Below are 17,158 nucleotides of genomic sequence, written 5' to 3' on the forward strand. Positions count from 1 at the left end.
ATTGCTTTCCTAAGAGGGCCTCCTGAACAGTGGTGGTTGGGAGTTCCACTCCCCAGGGACAAGAGGGCAGGGTGACACCATATTCTACATCCTCTACCACCCCTCCCTCTTCCCACCCACCAGCATAGTCCTACTTCAGAAAGAAACACAGCACCTCCACTGGAAGTTGGAATCCCCTCCACTAAATTCTGTCTGGTAGATACATCTTTACAAGGGCAAGTCAGCTTATGAGTCAGCCCAGCAGGCCTCTCCCACAGAAGACCAACACAGGCTTCCATATCTACCAAGTCTACTGATTAAAGAAAGCTCCAAAACATCAGGACCAGGGTTGCTTCTTTTTTTTTCCTTCTTATTTTTCTTTTCTTTTCTTAATTTAAAAAATAAATAAATAAAATATTTTATTTTTCTAGTTCTTATTTTTTAATCTTTAGCCTTTATTATATATTTTTTCTTTTTGTTTCTTTAATCTTTCTCCCACACACTTTTTTTTTTATCAGATTCATAATCTTTGGTTCATTTATTGGTTCATTTGTTTCCTTCTCCTATTTTTTTGGATCAGCTTCATCTTTTTTTTTTTTTTTTACTTTTCTTCTTTCCCTACTTTGTTTTTCCTTCTTCTTTCTTATTTTTTTTTTTAGAATAAGGCTTATAGTTTATTGTTTGTCTTTTTCCATCTTTGTTCCTCTTCTCTTATCTTGGATCAGGCTTTTGTTTTCGATTATTGTTTTTCATTCATTTTCATTTCATTATTGTCTTCTTTTCTTTTCTTATTTCCTTTAAAGGTTTATCCTGACAAACAAATCAAAGGACACCTACTTAAAGGTCCATACATTCCTCAATACAAGCAAGGAGGAACTCTGTAGAAGAAGGACCAGTGGGAAAGATGAGCCAAAACACAGCAGAAGAGTGTACACACCATGCACCAGAAACACTTCCTGAAGCTTTTGTTGTTGTTGCTACTATTGTTGTTTTTGATGTTTATCTTTCTTTTATTTTTTCTTTCCTCCTTTCTTTTCTGAACACAATGACTAGATGGAAAAAAATTACCCCAAAAGAAAGAATAGGAAGTATTACTCACCACCAGGTATTTAATCAATAAGGATATAAGTAAAATATCTGAACTAGGTTTTTAAAAAACAATTATAAAGATACTAGGCCTGAAGCATAGAAGACACCAGAGAATCTCTTCCTGTCAAAATAAAAGAACTAAAATCTAATCAGGCTGAAATTAAAAATGCTATTACTGATATGCAGTCACAAATGGAGGCTTTAACAGCGAGGATAAATGAAACAGAAGAGTGAGTCAGTGTGACATAGAAGACAAAATGATGGAGAACAAGGAAACTGAAAAGAAAAGAGGAAGACAACTACTGGATCACAAAGGGGGACTTTGAGAAATCAGTGACTACATAAAGCAAAATAATATCCAGATAGTAGGAGTCCCAGAAAATGAAGAGAGAGAGGGGGCAGATTATTTATTTGAACAAATTATAGCTGAGAACTTTCCTAATCTGGGGAAGAAAACAGTTATTCAAGTTCAGGAGACACAGAGAACCCCCCTCAAAATCAATAAAAATAGGTCAACATCTAAACATATAATAGGGAAAATTGCAAATTTCAAAGATAAAGAGAAAATACTGAAAGCGGCTCAGAACAAGAAGTGTTTAACCTACAAGTGTAGAAACATTGGACTGGCAGGAGCCTGTACACAGAGACAAAGGACTGGCATGATATATTCAACATGCTCAATGGGAAAACATACAGCCAAGAATATTTTATCCATCAAGTCTGTCAGAAGGTGAGATAGAGTTTCCAGGAGAAACAAAAACTAAAGTAAGAAATATTAAAGGAAATCCTTTGAGCAAAGAGAGAGCACAAAAGTAACAAAGACCAGAAAGGACAGTCAAAGGAATAATGACTTTACAGGTAATACAATGGCACTAACTTCATATCTTTCAGTAATTACTCTGAATATAAATGGACTCCAATCAAAGACATAGACTATCAGAATGGGGAAAAGAAAAAAAAAAACCAAGACCCATGAATATGCTGTGTAGAGGAGACCCATTTTAGACACAAAGACACCACCAGATTAAAAGTGAGGGGGTGGAAAACGATTTATAATGCCAATGGACATCAAAAGAAAGATAAAGTGACTGTCTTTGTATCAGAAAAACTAGATTTTAAGCCAAAGACTCTAATAAGAGATGAAGATCTACACTATATCATAATAAAAGGGTCTATCCAACAAGGATATATAGAACAATTGTAAATATTTATGCCCCCAACATGGGAGCAGCTAAATATACAAGCTAATTAATAACAAAATTAAAAACACATTGATGATAATACAGTAATAGTAGGGGACGTTAACACTCCATTCATAGCAATAGAGAGATGATGTAAGCAGAAGATCAACAAAAAAGCAAGGTCTTTGAATGACACACTGGACCAGATGGACTTAACAGATATATTAACAACATTTCATCTTAAAGCAATAGAATACACATTCTTCTCAAGTACACATGGAACATTCTCCAGAATAGATCACATACTGGATCACAAAACAGGTCACAACTGGTACAAAAAGATTGAGATTAATACATGCATGTTTTCAGACCACAAAGCTTTAAAACTTGAGAGTCAAACAAACAAAAAAAGGAAGAACCATCAATACCCAGAGGTTAAAGAACATACTACTAAGGGATGAATAGGTCAATAAGGAAATTAAAGAAGAATTTAAAAAATACATCGAAGCAAATGAAAATGAACACAACAGTTCAGGTCCTTTGAGATGCAGCAAAGGTGGTCCTAAGAGGGAAGTATATGGCAATAAGGACTTTCTCAAAAAACAAGAAAAGTCTCAAATACACAACCTTACCTTACACTTAAAGAAACTGAAAAAGAACAGCAAATAAAACATAAATCCAGCAGGAGAAAAGAAATAATAAACATTAGAGCAGAAATCAATGATATAGAAATAAAAAATAAAAAACAGTAAAATAGAACAATGAAACAAGAAACTGGTTCTTTGAATTATTAAGATCAATAAACCACTAGCCAGAATTACCAAAAAGACAAGAGAAAGGACCCAGATAAATAAAATCATGAATGAAAGAGGAGAGATCATGACCAACACCAAGGAAATACAGACAATTTTAAGAACATATTATGAGCATCTATATGCCGACAAATTAGGCAATCTGGAAGAAATGGATGCATTCCTAGAAACATATAAACTACCAAAACTGAAACAGGAAGAAATAGAAAACAGGAACAGACCCATAACCAGGAAGGAAATTGAAGCAGTAATCGAAAATCTCCCAACAAACAATAGTCCATGGCCAGACGGCTTCCCAGGGGAATTCTACCAAACATTCAAAGAAGAAATAATACCTATTCTACTGAAGCTGTTTCAAAAAATAGAAATGGAAGGAAAACTTCCAAATTCGTGCTATGAGGCCAGTATTAACTTGATCCCAAAACCAAAGAACCCACCAAAAGGAGAATTACAGACCAATTTCCCTGATGAACATGGATGCCAAAATTCTCACAAAGATACTAGTTAATAGGATCCAACAGGACATTAAAAGGATTATTCACCACAACCAAGTGGGATTTATTCCTGGGCTAGAAAGGTGACTCAACATGCTCAAATCAATCAATGTGATATATCACATTAATAAAAGAAAGGACAAGAACCATATGATCCTCTTAATTGATGCAGAAAAAGGATTTGACAAAATACAGAATCCTTTCTTGATTAAAACTCTTCAAAGTGTAGGGATAGAAGGAACACATCTCAATATCATAAAAGCCATCTATGAAAAGCATACAGCAAATAACATTCACAATGGGGAAAAACAGAGCTTTTCCCTAAGGTCAGGAACACAACAGGGAAACCCAAACTCACCACTGTTGTTCAACATAGTACTGGACGTCCTAGCCTCAGGAATAAGACATGAAAAAGAAATAAAATGATTTCAAACTAGCAAAGAAGTCAAACTCTCTCTTCACAGATGACATGATAATGTGGAAAACCCAAAAGACTCCACCCCAAAATTGGTAGAACTCATACAGCAATTCAGCAACGTGGCAGGATATAGAGTCAATGCAGAGAAATCAGTTGCATTTCTACACGTGAACAATGTGACTGAAGAAAGAGAAATTAAGTAATCAGTCCAAAACAATGAGATACCTAGGAGTAAACCTAACCAAAAAGGTAAAGGACTGGGTGTTATGCAACTAATGAATCATTGAACACTACATCAAAAACTAATGACGTACTACATGACTGTTAATTAAACTTAAAAAAAAAAGAGTTAAAAGATATGTACTCTAAAAACCACAGAACACTTATGAAAGAAGTTGAGGAAGACACAAAGAGATGGAAAAACATTCCATCCTCATGGATTGGAAAAACAAATACTATTTAAAGTTCTATGCTACCCCAAGCAATCTACATATTCAAAGCAATCCCTACCAAAATACCATGGACATTTATTCAGAGTGCTGAAACAAACAATACTAAAATTTGTATGGAACCAGAAAAAACCCTAAATAGAGGAATGTTGAAGAACAAATTCAAAGTTGGTGGCATCACAATGGTGGACTACAAGCTATACTACAAAGCTGTAATCTACAAGACAGTATGGTACTGGCACAAAAACAGACAAACTGATCAATGAAACAAAATAGAGAACCCAGAAATGGACCCTTATTTCTATGGCCAACTAATCTTCAACATAGCAGGAAAGATTTTCCAATGGAAAAAAGACAGTCTCTTCAATAAATGGTGTTGGAAAAACTGGACAGCCACATGTAGCAGAATGAAACTAGACCATTTTCTTACACCATACCCAAAGGTAAACTCAAAATTGATGAAAACCTAAATGTGAAACAAGAATCCATCACAATCTTAGAGAAGAATACAGGTAACAACCTCTTTGACCTCAGCCACAGCAAATTCTTGCTAGACAAATCAAAGTTGAGCAAAACAAAAGCAAAAATGAACTATTGGGACTTTATCAAGATAAAATACTTTTGCACAGCAAAGGAAACAGTCAGCAGACCCAAAGGACAACCTAGGGAATGGAAGAAGATATTCCCAAATGTCTTATCAGATAAAGACCTAGTATCCAAGATCAAATTCAGTACCCCCAAAAAAAATCCAGTCAAGAAATGGGCAGAAGACATGAACAAATATTTCCCCAAAGAAAACATACAAATGGCCAACAGGCACATGAAAAAATGCTCAAAATCATTCATCATCAGGGAAATACAAGTCAAAACTATGATGAGAAACCACCTAACACTGGTCAGAATGGCTAAAAGTAACAACTCAGGAAACAACAGATGTTGCTGAGGATGATCAAAAATGCGAACACTCTTACACTGTTGGTGGGAATACAAACTGGTGCAGTCACTCTGGAAGACAGTATGGGGGTTCCTCAAAAAGCTAAAAATAAAGCTACTCTATGACCCAGCAATTGCACTACGAGATATTTATCCAAAGGATAGAAACATAGTGATTCAAAGTGGCACATGCACCCCAATTTTATAGCAGCAATATCCACAATAGCCAAACTATGTACAGAGCCTAGATGTCCTTCAGAGATGAATACATAAAGAAAAAGAGGTATATATGTAGAATGGAATATTATTACTAAGCCATCAAAAAGAATATCTTGCCAATTGCAACAATGCAAATGGACCTAGAGGGTATTATGTTAAGTGAAATGAGTCAGTCATAAAAAGACAAATATATTATTTAAATCATATGTGGAGTTTAAAAAACAAAACAGGTGAACATAGGGGAAGGGAAGGAAAAATAAAATAAGAGGAAAACAGAGGAGGCAAACCATAAAAGACTTTTAACTATATGGAACAAACTGAGAGTTGCTGGAGGGGAGGTGGGTGTGGGGATGGGGTAACTGGGTGATGGGCATTAAGGAGGGTACTTGAAGTAATGAGCACTGGATGTTGTATGCAACTGATGATATACTGAATTCTACCTCTGAAACTAAGAATGCAGTATATGCTAATTAAATTGAATTTAAATAGAATTTTTTTTAAATTGTGTTGATCATTTTTTATTACTGAATTAAATCCATATATCCTGAATGTGTTTTTGTCAGATATACTTACTACAAATATTTTCTCTCAGTATGTGGTGTGACTTTTTATATTTATAACAGTCTTTTTGAAGAGAAGAAGGTTTTAACTTTAATGGAGTGCAATTTATCTTTTTTCCCCTTATTTAGTTTCCTTTCCTGAGGAACTCTTTGCCAAGTGGAAGTTTAGAAAGATATTGAACTATGTAGTCTTCTGGAAGTTTTATAGTTTTCATTTTTTTATTAATGTCTATGATCCTTAATTTTTATGAAGAAAGGATTCAATTTTATTATTATTCATATGCATATTAATTTATATAATCATTTATTAAATTGTTGCATCATTTATTTAAAAAGACTATTCTATCTCCTTTTGACACCTTTTTTGAAAATCAACTGACCTGATATGTATGGTTTCTACATACACTTTTGTGGTTTTTTTTAACTTCATTTGTCAACACTTTGCTAGGACTATACTGTCTTTTTCTTTTTTAACTTTTTATTTAAATTCAATTAACCAACATATAATACATCATTAGTTTCAGATGTAGTGTTCAATAATTTATCAGTTGCATATAACACCCAAAGTTCACCACATCATATGCCTTACTCAATGCTTATCACTTAATTACCCCATCCACCCAATTATCCCATCCCCCCACCAACCTCAGCAACCCTCAGCTTGTTTCCTATAGTTGAGTCTCTCATGGTTTTTCTCCCTCTCTGGTGACTTCCCCTTCAGCTTTTCCTCCCTTTCCCTATGATCTTTGAGCTGTTTCTTATATTCCACACATGAGTGAAACTATATGATAATTGTCTTTCATTCTTTGATTTATTACATTCAGCTTAATACCATCCAGTTCCATTCATGTTGATGTAAATAGTAAGTATTCATCCTTCCTGATGACTGAGTAATATTCCATTGTATATATGAACAAGCAATTTCTTTATCCATTCATCTGTCAATGGACATCTCAGCTTTTTCCACAATTTGGCTATTGTGGACATTGCTGCTATGATCATTGGGGTGCAGGTGCCCCTTCAGATCACTACATTTATATCTTTGGAGTAAATACCTAGTAGTACAATTGCTGGCTCATAGGATACCTCTATTTTAAACTTCTTGAGGAACCTCCAAACCATTTTCCAGAGTGGCTGTACCAGTTTGCATTCCCACCAACAGTGTAAGAGGATTCTCCTTTCTCCACATCCTTGCCAACATTTGTTGTTTCCTGTATTGTTAATTTTAACCATTGTGACTGGTGTAAGGTGGTATCTCATTGTGGTTTTGATTTGGATTTCCCTGATGACAAGTGATATGGAGCATTTTCTCATGGGCCTGCTGGCCATTTGTACGTCTTCTTTGGAGAAGTGTCTGTTCATGTCTTCTGCCCATTTCTTGACTGGATTATTGTTTTTTTTTGGGTGTTGAGTTTAATAAATTCTTTATAGATCATGGATACTAGCCCTTTATCTGATATGTCATTTGCAAATATCCTCTCCCATTCCCTAGGTTGGCTTTTAGTTTTATTGAATGTTTCATTTGCTGTGCAGAAGCTTATTATCTTAATGAATTCCCGATAGTTCATTTTTGCATTTGTTTCCCTTGCCTTTGGAGATGTGTCCAACAAGAAGTTGTGGCACAGATCAAAGAGATTGCTGCCTGAGTTTTTCTCTAGGATTTTGATGGATTCCTGTCTCACGTTTAAGTCTTTCATCCATTCTGATTTTATCTTTTTGTATGATGAAAGAGAATGGTACAGTTTCATTCTTCAGCATGTGTCTGTCCAGTTTTCCCAGCACCATTTATTGAAGAGACTGTCTTTTGTCCATTGGAAAATCTTTCCTGCTTTGTCAACAATTAGTTGACTATAGAGTTGAGGGTCCATTTCTGCATTCTCTATTCTGTTCCACTGATCTATGTATCTGTTTTTGTGCCAGTACCGTACTGCCTTGATGATTACAGCTTTGTAATAGAGCTTGAAGTCTGGCATTGTCACGCCACCAGTTTTGGTTTTCTTTTTCAATATTCCCCTGACAATTCGGGGTCTTTTTTGGTTCCATACAAATTTTAGGATTGTTTGTTCCAGCTCTGTGAAAAATGTCCCTGATGTTTTTATAGGGATTGCATTGAATGTGTAGATTATTTTGGGTAGAACAGACATTTTAACAATATTTATAGAATGTTTTTCCATCTCCTTATGTCTTCCTCAATTTCTTTCATAATTTTTCCATGGTTTTTAGAGTACAGATCCTTTACCTCTTTGGTTAAATTTATTCTGAATATCTCATGGTTTCTGGTGCAATTATTATTGGGACTGATTCCTTAATTTCTCCTTCTTCAGTCACATTGTTTGCATATAGAAATGCAACTGATTTCTCTGCATTGATTTTGCAGCCTGCCACTTTGGCAAATTGCTATATGAGTTCTAGAAATTTTGTGGTGGAGTCTTTTGGGTTTTCCACATAAAGTATCATGTTATCTGCAAAGAGTGAGAGTTTGACTACTTCTTTGGAAATTTAAATGCCTTTTATTTCTTTTTGTTGTCTGATTGCTGAGGCTAGGACTTCTAGTACTATGTGGAACAATGCCTCAGGCATTTTTCAAACTGCTGCTTATATGCTATATCTGAGGGCTGTGTTGTATGCTGTCTCTTTAAAAGCAGGGACTCAGCTTCCTATCACCCTCTGGGCTTTCCCAGAGTCAAGCCCACTGATTTTTAAAGTTCCAGTCCATTTGTTGTAAGAAATCTTGAAATTTGGCCTCTCCAATTTTCAAGCTGAATACCATGGGGGTTCGTCCTCCCTGTGCAGGCTCCCTGGTGTAATAGTCTGTTTCTTACTCCTCTCTACACCGGTGGTTCCCCTCCTTCTGGGGTCAGACCCATGAAATTTAGCTCTTCATTGTGTCTCCTCCCTTCCTATCTTATTCAACGTGGCCTCTTCGCTACATGTAGTTGTATGTAGAGTTTGTTCTACCAGTTTGGGCATTTTCTGGGTTATTTACACTGTTGTGAGTGTTATTTAGTTGTATCCATGGGATGAGGTGAGTTTAGGGTCCTCTTATTTTGCCATCTTCCCCAGAAGTCTGTCCAATTTTATTCTTTTTAAAAATATTTTTATACTATAATTTTCACAATTTTATTTTTATTTTTATGTGTTTAAGCATTAAGAATCCTTTTTGATTTAAATAGGTATAAATGCAGAAAAATTTGTAAAACCAATGTCATTCTGTTTTTATAATTCTTTTGTAGTTACAAAGAAAAATCACATACTGATCTACCATTAAACATGATTTTTTAGAAGCATTTATTTACAAATAGACTAGATTCTCCCAGTTTTGTTTATTTTGTTTTGTTTTTAGAAAACAGAAATAGAAAAATATTGTTCCCAGAGCAGTCACTTATTTTTTCAATACTAGATACCAGTGTTTCGAATTGTTCGCTTCTTACTGTCTCCAAGGATTTCATGCCCCAAGGCAAAGTACTCAATAACTGGTAGCTATTGATAACACTATCTGTGAGTCCCAGATACCCCTCAAGGCACTGACTAAGCCTCTAGTGTGACAATTCCCTTTTGTTATATTCAAAGTACCAAACATCAATTCACAGTTTCAAATGGACTATTGATTTACCTAGATAAATGTTACCTTCTTCATGAAAACTTCCTTCACACTTCCAGCCCTCATCAGAACTCTTCAATCACTATAAACTATTTTATATGATATTAAGGTTAGCTACGTAGTGTTTTATGTTATTTCATTTCTGTTTATTATGTGACCTAAGTCAGGTCATATTCTTTCTGAGGACAATTCTGATTTACAATCGTATATATTGTGATGTAGGAAACAAAGGCAGAAGAGAAATTATTAAATATCCTTGCCTATTGACAAGTCCTTGAAACAGGCAGAGTGACATTCCTCTAGGGACTCAACTCCCTCGATGTTGACACTTTGCTAAGGGCAAAAGGCAATCCTAGCCCAACCTCACCCCCCTCTGATCCTGTAAGTCTACTTTAACATAGAAAAATTCCTTTAGAAATTTCCTTTATCTCTATACCCCCCAAGATATGTGTTGGCAGTAATCCCCCAAGCATATGGCCCACCAATATATATCTGAAGGATCTCATGACTCACACTTTCTTATACAGTAATAAATGGCCTTCTCCCAACAATAGCTAGCCCCCTCAAGGTTCTGGAAACCTTGTTTCCAAAATTCCTTAGAGACTTATGCTATCCCAAACCCCTTCCCAATTTGAAAGTATATAATGGGCTACTCCACATGACCCCAGTGCATCTTTTTCTGCCCACAGGTCCTGTTCCCATGCTTTAATAAAACCGCCTTTTTGTACCAAAGAATTCTTTCTCAAGAATTCTTTCTTGCACATAAGCTTCAAACTGTCTTTCCTATATCATACAGCATCCAAACGTGGGGCTTGGAACCCAGATTCTCAGCTGGACTTTGAGCTGTGGTGCAAACTTCATGAGTACTTCCCTTCCTCTTCCTTTACTGTCACTTCAGGGGCTCCTCAAGGAGTATAATCATGCTGGAACACTTATGTCAATTGCCCAGGCTGCAATCCTCTATCTTGTTGTTACTCTATGGGGAGGAAAAAGCCTGCCTTTTGGCCAGAAGTTAGTACCCTGGCTGAAATGGTAATAAGACCCAGAAACTTGATGCCCTCTCTTTATTACTGCCCTTTACAAAGTTTTCTGTCTTGGGCACAGGACAGCCACCTAAGTCACAAGGACAGCTACCATTTTTAAGACTCCCATGTGAGGTTTCCTCCTGATTGATCTAATGTGATCCCCTTCACATCCTTGGTCTAGTCACTTCTGGTCATGAGAACTCCACTGGGAGCCAGCCAAAACCAGTACCTGATTGAATTTAAACCCAGCCAGGGACCTTTTCCTAGAGAAGTTGGCTGCAAAGACTACATGTGTTGGAATGTTGCTTAGACCATAATGCATTTCTATCTTTACTGTTTTCCATCAATGTCCTCTACTAACTACTTAAATTATAAAGTCGGGTAATTTCCCCTTGTTTTTTTTAATCTTTGAATGTTTTTTATTTTTTTATTTAAATTCAATTAGCCAACATAGAGTACATCATTAGTTTCAGATGTAGTGTTCAATAATTCATCAGTTGCATATAACACACAGTGCTGATCACATGACATTCCTTCCTTAATGCCCATCACCCAGTTACCCTATATCCCCACCCACCTCCCCTTCCCACCTTCCTGTCCTTTGCAGGGTCCCCATGCAGAGCAGTAACCCAATTGGGCCCTGGCTTGCATTTTATGGTGAACCAAGCGGAGTTCCAGATATTCTTTCCTTATATCTCAGGTTGAATTCATGGGAGTTCAGAATTATTTGATAGTTATCTAGCTAAATTCAAGGGACCAAATGAAACGAGGTCCCCCACACTTCTGCCATCTTGCCTCTAGATCCTGGTGACTCACACATTTTAAATAAATATGTAGTTAATGAAGAAATGGCTAAAATAAAAAGGAATCTGAGTAATAAAGGAACATATATTTATGTCTTTAGTAGGTCTTGTCAGAACTGACACTACTTTAAATATCCAAAAATAAATTATTATAGCAATGTTGGTATGGAGGGCTCGCTGGTCATTTCCCCTAAGCTTCCATATTTTTACATTAACTCCTCTCACTTTTCAATGCAAATTGAACAACCTTTTAGAATCTCTAAAAGTAAGAAAAATAATTTTATTCAAGCCCAAGTTAGGACAACTGCCCAAGAAACGCACTTTTCACAGGGAAGAAAGTGCTTGGAGAATAAACATTTTCCACAGAGCTATATACTTTTTTACATCTGGTAAATTCTCAGAAATTATAGATTTGCATATAAGCAGGAATCACAGGTTTTGGGTTTTTGTTTTGTTTTGCTTTTTGATAGAGAGGGAGCATATGAGTGGGAGAAGAGGAACAAAAGGAGAGGGAGAGAGAGAATCTTAAGCAGGCTCCACACCCAGCTTGGCATCCAATGTAAGGCTCCATCTCACAACACTGAGATCATGACCTGAGCCAAAATCAAGAGTCAGACACTTAACTGACTAAGCCCCTCAGGCACCCCAAGAATTAGGGATTTTATCATGAAGGAATGCAGGGACCAGGAGCATTGATTGATGTCTCAAGGATGACATGGTTTTCCTTTAGGCAACTCATTCACAGATGTGCAATGCATGTGTTGTAGGCATTAGATTAGGCTTCTGGTTTGAACAAAGACTATATACAGTCATGTTGACTAGAAAGAAATCTCAAATATCTTCCTTTGCATATCAGTCCTTTAAAGAGTTTTCCTTCATCAATCCTTAAACAGTTAATACAAAAACAATAAGGAAGAAATCCCTAACCTACAAGGGAAGACATATCAGGTTCACAGCAGATCTATCCAAGAAATCTGGCAGGCCAGAAGACAGTGACATGATATATTCAACATGATGAAAGGGAAAAAAATGTAGCCAAGAACTCTTTATCTAACAAGGCTGTCATTCAGAATAGAAGATAAGATAAAGAGTTTCACAGAGAAAAAGGAACAGAGAAAATCTCCAGAAACAGCAACTTTACAGGAAACACAATGACATTAAATTCATATCTTTCAATAATTACTTGAATGTAAATGGAATAAATCCTCCAATCAAAAGGCACAGGGTATTAGAATGTATTAAAAAAATAAGACCCATCTATATGCTTCTTACAAGAAACTCATTTCAGACTTAAAGACACCTGCAGATTGAAATTGAGGGGATGGATAACCATCTATCATGCTAATGGAGGTCAAAAGAAAGCCAGAGTAGCCATACTCATAAAATCAGACAAACTAGATTTTAAAACAAAGATTGTAACAGGAGATGAAGAGGGGCACTATATCATAATAAAGTGGTCTACCTAACAAGATCTAACAATTAAAATATTTATCCCCCAAGTCGGGAGCACCCAATATATAAATTAATTAATAAAAAACAAACAAAAAAATAATTCACAATAATACAATAGTAGGGGAATTTAACATTGCACATAGAGCAGTGGAGAGATCATGTAAGCAGAAGATCAACAAGGAAACAATGGCTTTGAATAAAACACTGGAACAGATGGACTTAACAAATATATTCAGAACAATTCATCCTAAAGCAACAGAATACACATTCTTTTTGAGTGTACATGGAGCAATCTCCAGAATAGATCACATAATGGGTCACAAATCAGGCCTCAACCAGTACAGAAAGATTGAGATTGTACCATGCATTTTTTCAGACCTCAGTGCTATGTGAAGGCAACCACAAGAAAAAAAAAAGGAAAGAACAGAAATACACGGAGGATAAAAAACATCCTACAAAAGAATGAATAGGTTAACCTGTAAATTAAAGAAGAAATTTTTAAAAAATACATAGAAGCAAATGAAAATGAAAACACTACAGTCCAAAACCTTTGGGATGCAGCAAAGGTGATCAAAATAAGGAAGAACACAGCAATATAGGCCTACTTCAGGAAATAATAACCTAAACTTATATCTAAAGGAGCTAGAAAAGGAACAGCAAATAAAACTTAAAGCCAGCAGAAGGTGGAAATAATAAAGTTTAGAGGAGAAATAAACAATTACAAACAAACAAAAAACGAGGAGAACAGATCAACTAAACTAAGATCAACTAAACAGGTAAACTAAACTGGTTCTTTGAAAGAATTAATAAAATTGACAAACACCTAGCCAGACTTATCAAAAAGAAAAGAGAAAGGAACCAAATAAATAAAATCACAAATGAAAGAGGAGAAATCACAACAAACACCACAGGAATACAAACAATTATAATAGAATATTATGAAAAAATATATGTCAACAAACTGGGCAATCTGGAAGAAGTGGATGCCTAGAAACATACATACTACCAAAAAAGGAAGAAATAGAAAATTTGAACAGACCCATAGCCAGCAAAGAAATTGAATCAGTAATCAAAAATCTCTCAACAAACAAAAGTCCAGGGACAAATGTCTTCCCAAGGCAATTCTACCAAACATTTAAAGAAGAGTTAATCTCTGTTCTCATCAAACTGTTTCAAAAAAATAGAAAGAGAAGGAAAACTTCCAAACTCACTCTATGAGGCCAGCATTACCTTGATTCCAAAACTAGACAAAGACCCCACTAAAAAAGGAGAATTACAAGCCAATATTCCTGATGAACATGGATGCAAAAATTCTCAACAAAATACTAGCAAATTGAATCCAACAGTACACTAAAAGAGGTATTCACCACAATCAAGTTGGATTTATTCCTGGGTTGCAATGGTGGTTTGGTATTCACAAATCAACCAACATGATACACCTAAGAATCATATGGGCCTCTCAATAGATGCAGAAAAAGCATTTAACAAAATACAGCATGAATTCATGATGAAAAAAACTTCAACAAAGTAGGCATAGAACAATGTTGTTCAACATCGTAAAGACCATTACAAAAGTACTACAACTAATTTAATCCTTAATGGTGAAAAACTGAGGGCTTTTCCTTTATGCTCAGGAACAAAACAGGAATGTCCACTCTCACCATTGTTTAATACAGTACTGGAAGTCCTAGCCTCAGCAATCAGACAACAAAAAGAAATAAAAAGCATCCAAACTGGCAAGAAAGAAGCCAAATTTTCATTGTTTGCAGAAAGCATGATACTCTATGTAGAAAACACAAAAAACTCCAACAAAAAATTGCTAGGACTAATACATGAATTCAGCAAAGTCACAGTATATAAAATGAATGTACAGAAATATGTTGCATTTTTATACCCTAGTCATGAAGCAGTAGAAAGAGAAACCAAAGAATCAATCCCATTTGCAATTGCACCAAAAACCATAAGATACCTAAGAATAACCTAACCAAAAAGATAAAAGACTGTACTCTGAAAACTATAGAACACTTATAAAAGAAATTGGGGAAGACACAAAGAAACAGAAAAACATTCCATGATCATGGATTGGAAGAACAAACATTGTTAAAATGTCTATACTACCCAAAGCAATCTACACATTTAGTGCAATCCCCATCAAAATGCCACCAGCATTTTTCACATAGCTAGAACAAATAATCCTAAAATTTGTATGTAACCAGAAAAGATCCTGAATAGCCAAAGCAATCCTGAAAAAGAAAAGCAAACTGGAGGCATCACGATTCTGGACTTCAAGCTATATTACAGCTATAGTCATCAAGACAGTATGATACTGGCACAGAAACGGACATGTAGACCAATGGAACAGAATAGAAACCCATAAGTGGACCCATAACTCTATGATCACCTAATCTTGGACACAGCAGGAAAGAACATCCAATGGAAAAAAGACAGTCTTTTCAACAAATGGTGTAGGGAAAACTGTAAAGCAACGTGTAAAAGAATGAAACTGGATCACTTTCCTGCACGATACACAAAAATAAATTCAAAATGGGTGAAACCTAAAGGTGAGACAATAAACCATCAAAATCCTAGAATAGAACACAGGTAATATCCTCTTTGACCTTGGCTGCAGCAACTTCTTACTCAACACATCTCTGGAGGCAAGTGAGACAAAAACAAAAATACACTATTGGGGCTTCATAAAGATAAAAAGTTTCTGCACAGAGAAGGAAACACACAACAAGACTAAAAAGCAGCCTACAGTATGGGAGAAGATATTTGCAAATGACATATCTGATAAAGGGTTACTATCCAAAATCTATAAAGAACTTACTAAATTCAACAACCAAAAAACAAATAATTTAGGCAAAAAATGGGCAGAAGGCATTAATAGACACTTTCCCAAAGACATCTAGATGGATAACAGACACATGAAAATTTTCTCAATATCATCAGGGAAATCCAAATCAAAACCACAATGAGATACCACCCCATACTTGTCAGAATGGCTGAAATTAACAACACAGGAAACAACAGATGTCGGCAAGGATGTGGAAAAAAGGGAACCCTCTTATGTTTTGGGAATGCAAACTTGTGCAGCCACTCTGAAAAACAGTATGGAATTTTCTCAGAAAGTTCAAAATGGAAATACCCTATGATCCAGCAATTTCACTACTAAGTATTTAGAATATAAAATATGCATTTCAGATACAAAATATGCATTTAGGATAAAAAATACATTTTCTAAGGGGCACATGCACCCCAATGTTTATAGCAGCATTATCAACAATAACCAAACTATGGAAAGAGTCCAGATGTCCATCGACTGGTGAATGGATCAAGAAGATGTGGTATATATATATATATATAGTGTAGCCACCAAAAAAAAATGAAATCCTGCCATTTGCAAGGCAAATGGTTGGAGCTAGAGTGTATTATGCTAAGTGAAATATGTCAGTATTTCAATATTGTCAGAGAAAGACAAATACCATATGAATTCACTCATGTGTGGAACTTCAGAAACAAAACAGAGAACATAGAGGAAGGGGGAGGAAAAGAAAGGTTAGCAAAGCATAAGATATTCTTAACTTCAGAGAAGAAACAGAGCATTAGTGGAAGGGAGGTGGGTTGGTGATAGGCTAAATGGGTGATGGGTATTAAGGAGGGCATTTGCTGTGGTGAGCCCTGGGAGTTGTAAGAAGTGATGAATCACTATATTCTACAACTGAAAACAATTTTACCATATATGTTAGCTAACTAGAATTTAAGTAAAAACTTTAAAAAATAAAAAATGGGATAATTAGATATCTATATTATCTATTATTACATATCTCATTGTCCTATTTATTTATAAGTATATTCACAATATTTACATATAACTAATGACAAAAAAGGCAGATAAGTGTAATCTTAGTTATGTAAGTATTATTTTTTTTCAGTAGGAAGTAAATGTTTTTTCCCTTCTCTCTGCTCAGTTTTGAAATAGAAATATGGTATAATTTCTGAGGTTGAGTTCCTTGGAAATTTAGTGCAAATCATAATCAAGTGACAGTGAGCAAATTCTTACTAGACAAGAAAGCTAGCATATGCTGACCAGAAGCCAGGAAATACACTTTGAAAGGGAAATATATCACATGTTATTTAAAA

This window comes from Callorhinus ursinus, unplaced genomic scaffold (assembly GCF_003265705.2).
Source record: "Callorhinus ursinus isolate GAN/ISIS: 27379988/994484 unplaced genomic scaffold, GSC_fseal_2.0 scaffold4, whole genome shotgun sequence".
Classification (NCBI taxonomy): domain Eukaryota; kingdom Metazoa; phylum Chordata; class Mammalia; order Carnivora; family Otariidae; genus Callorhinus; species Callorhinus ursinus.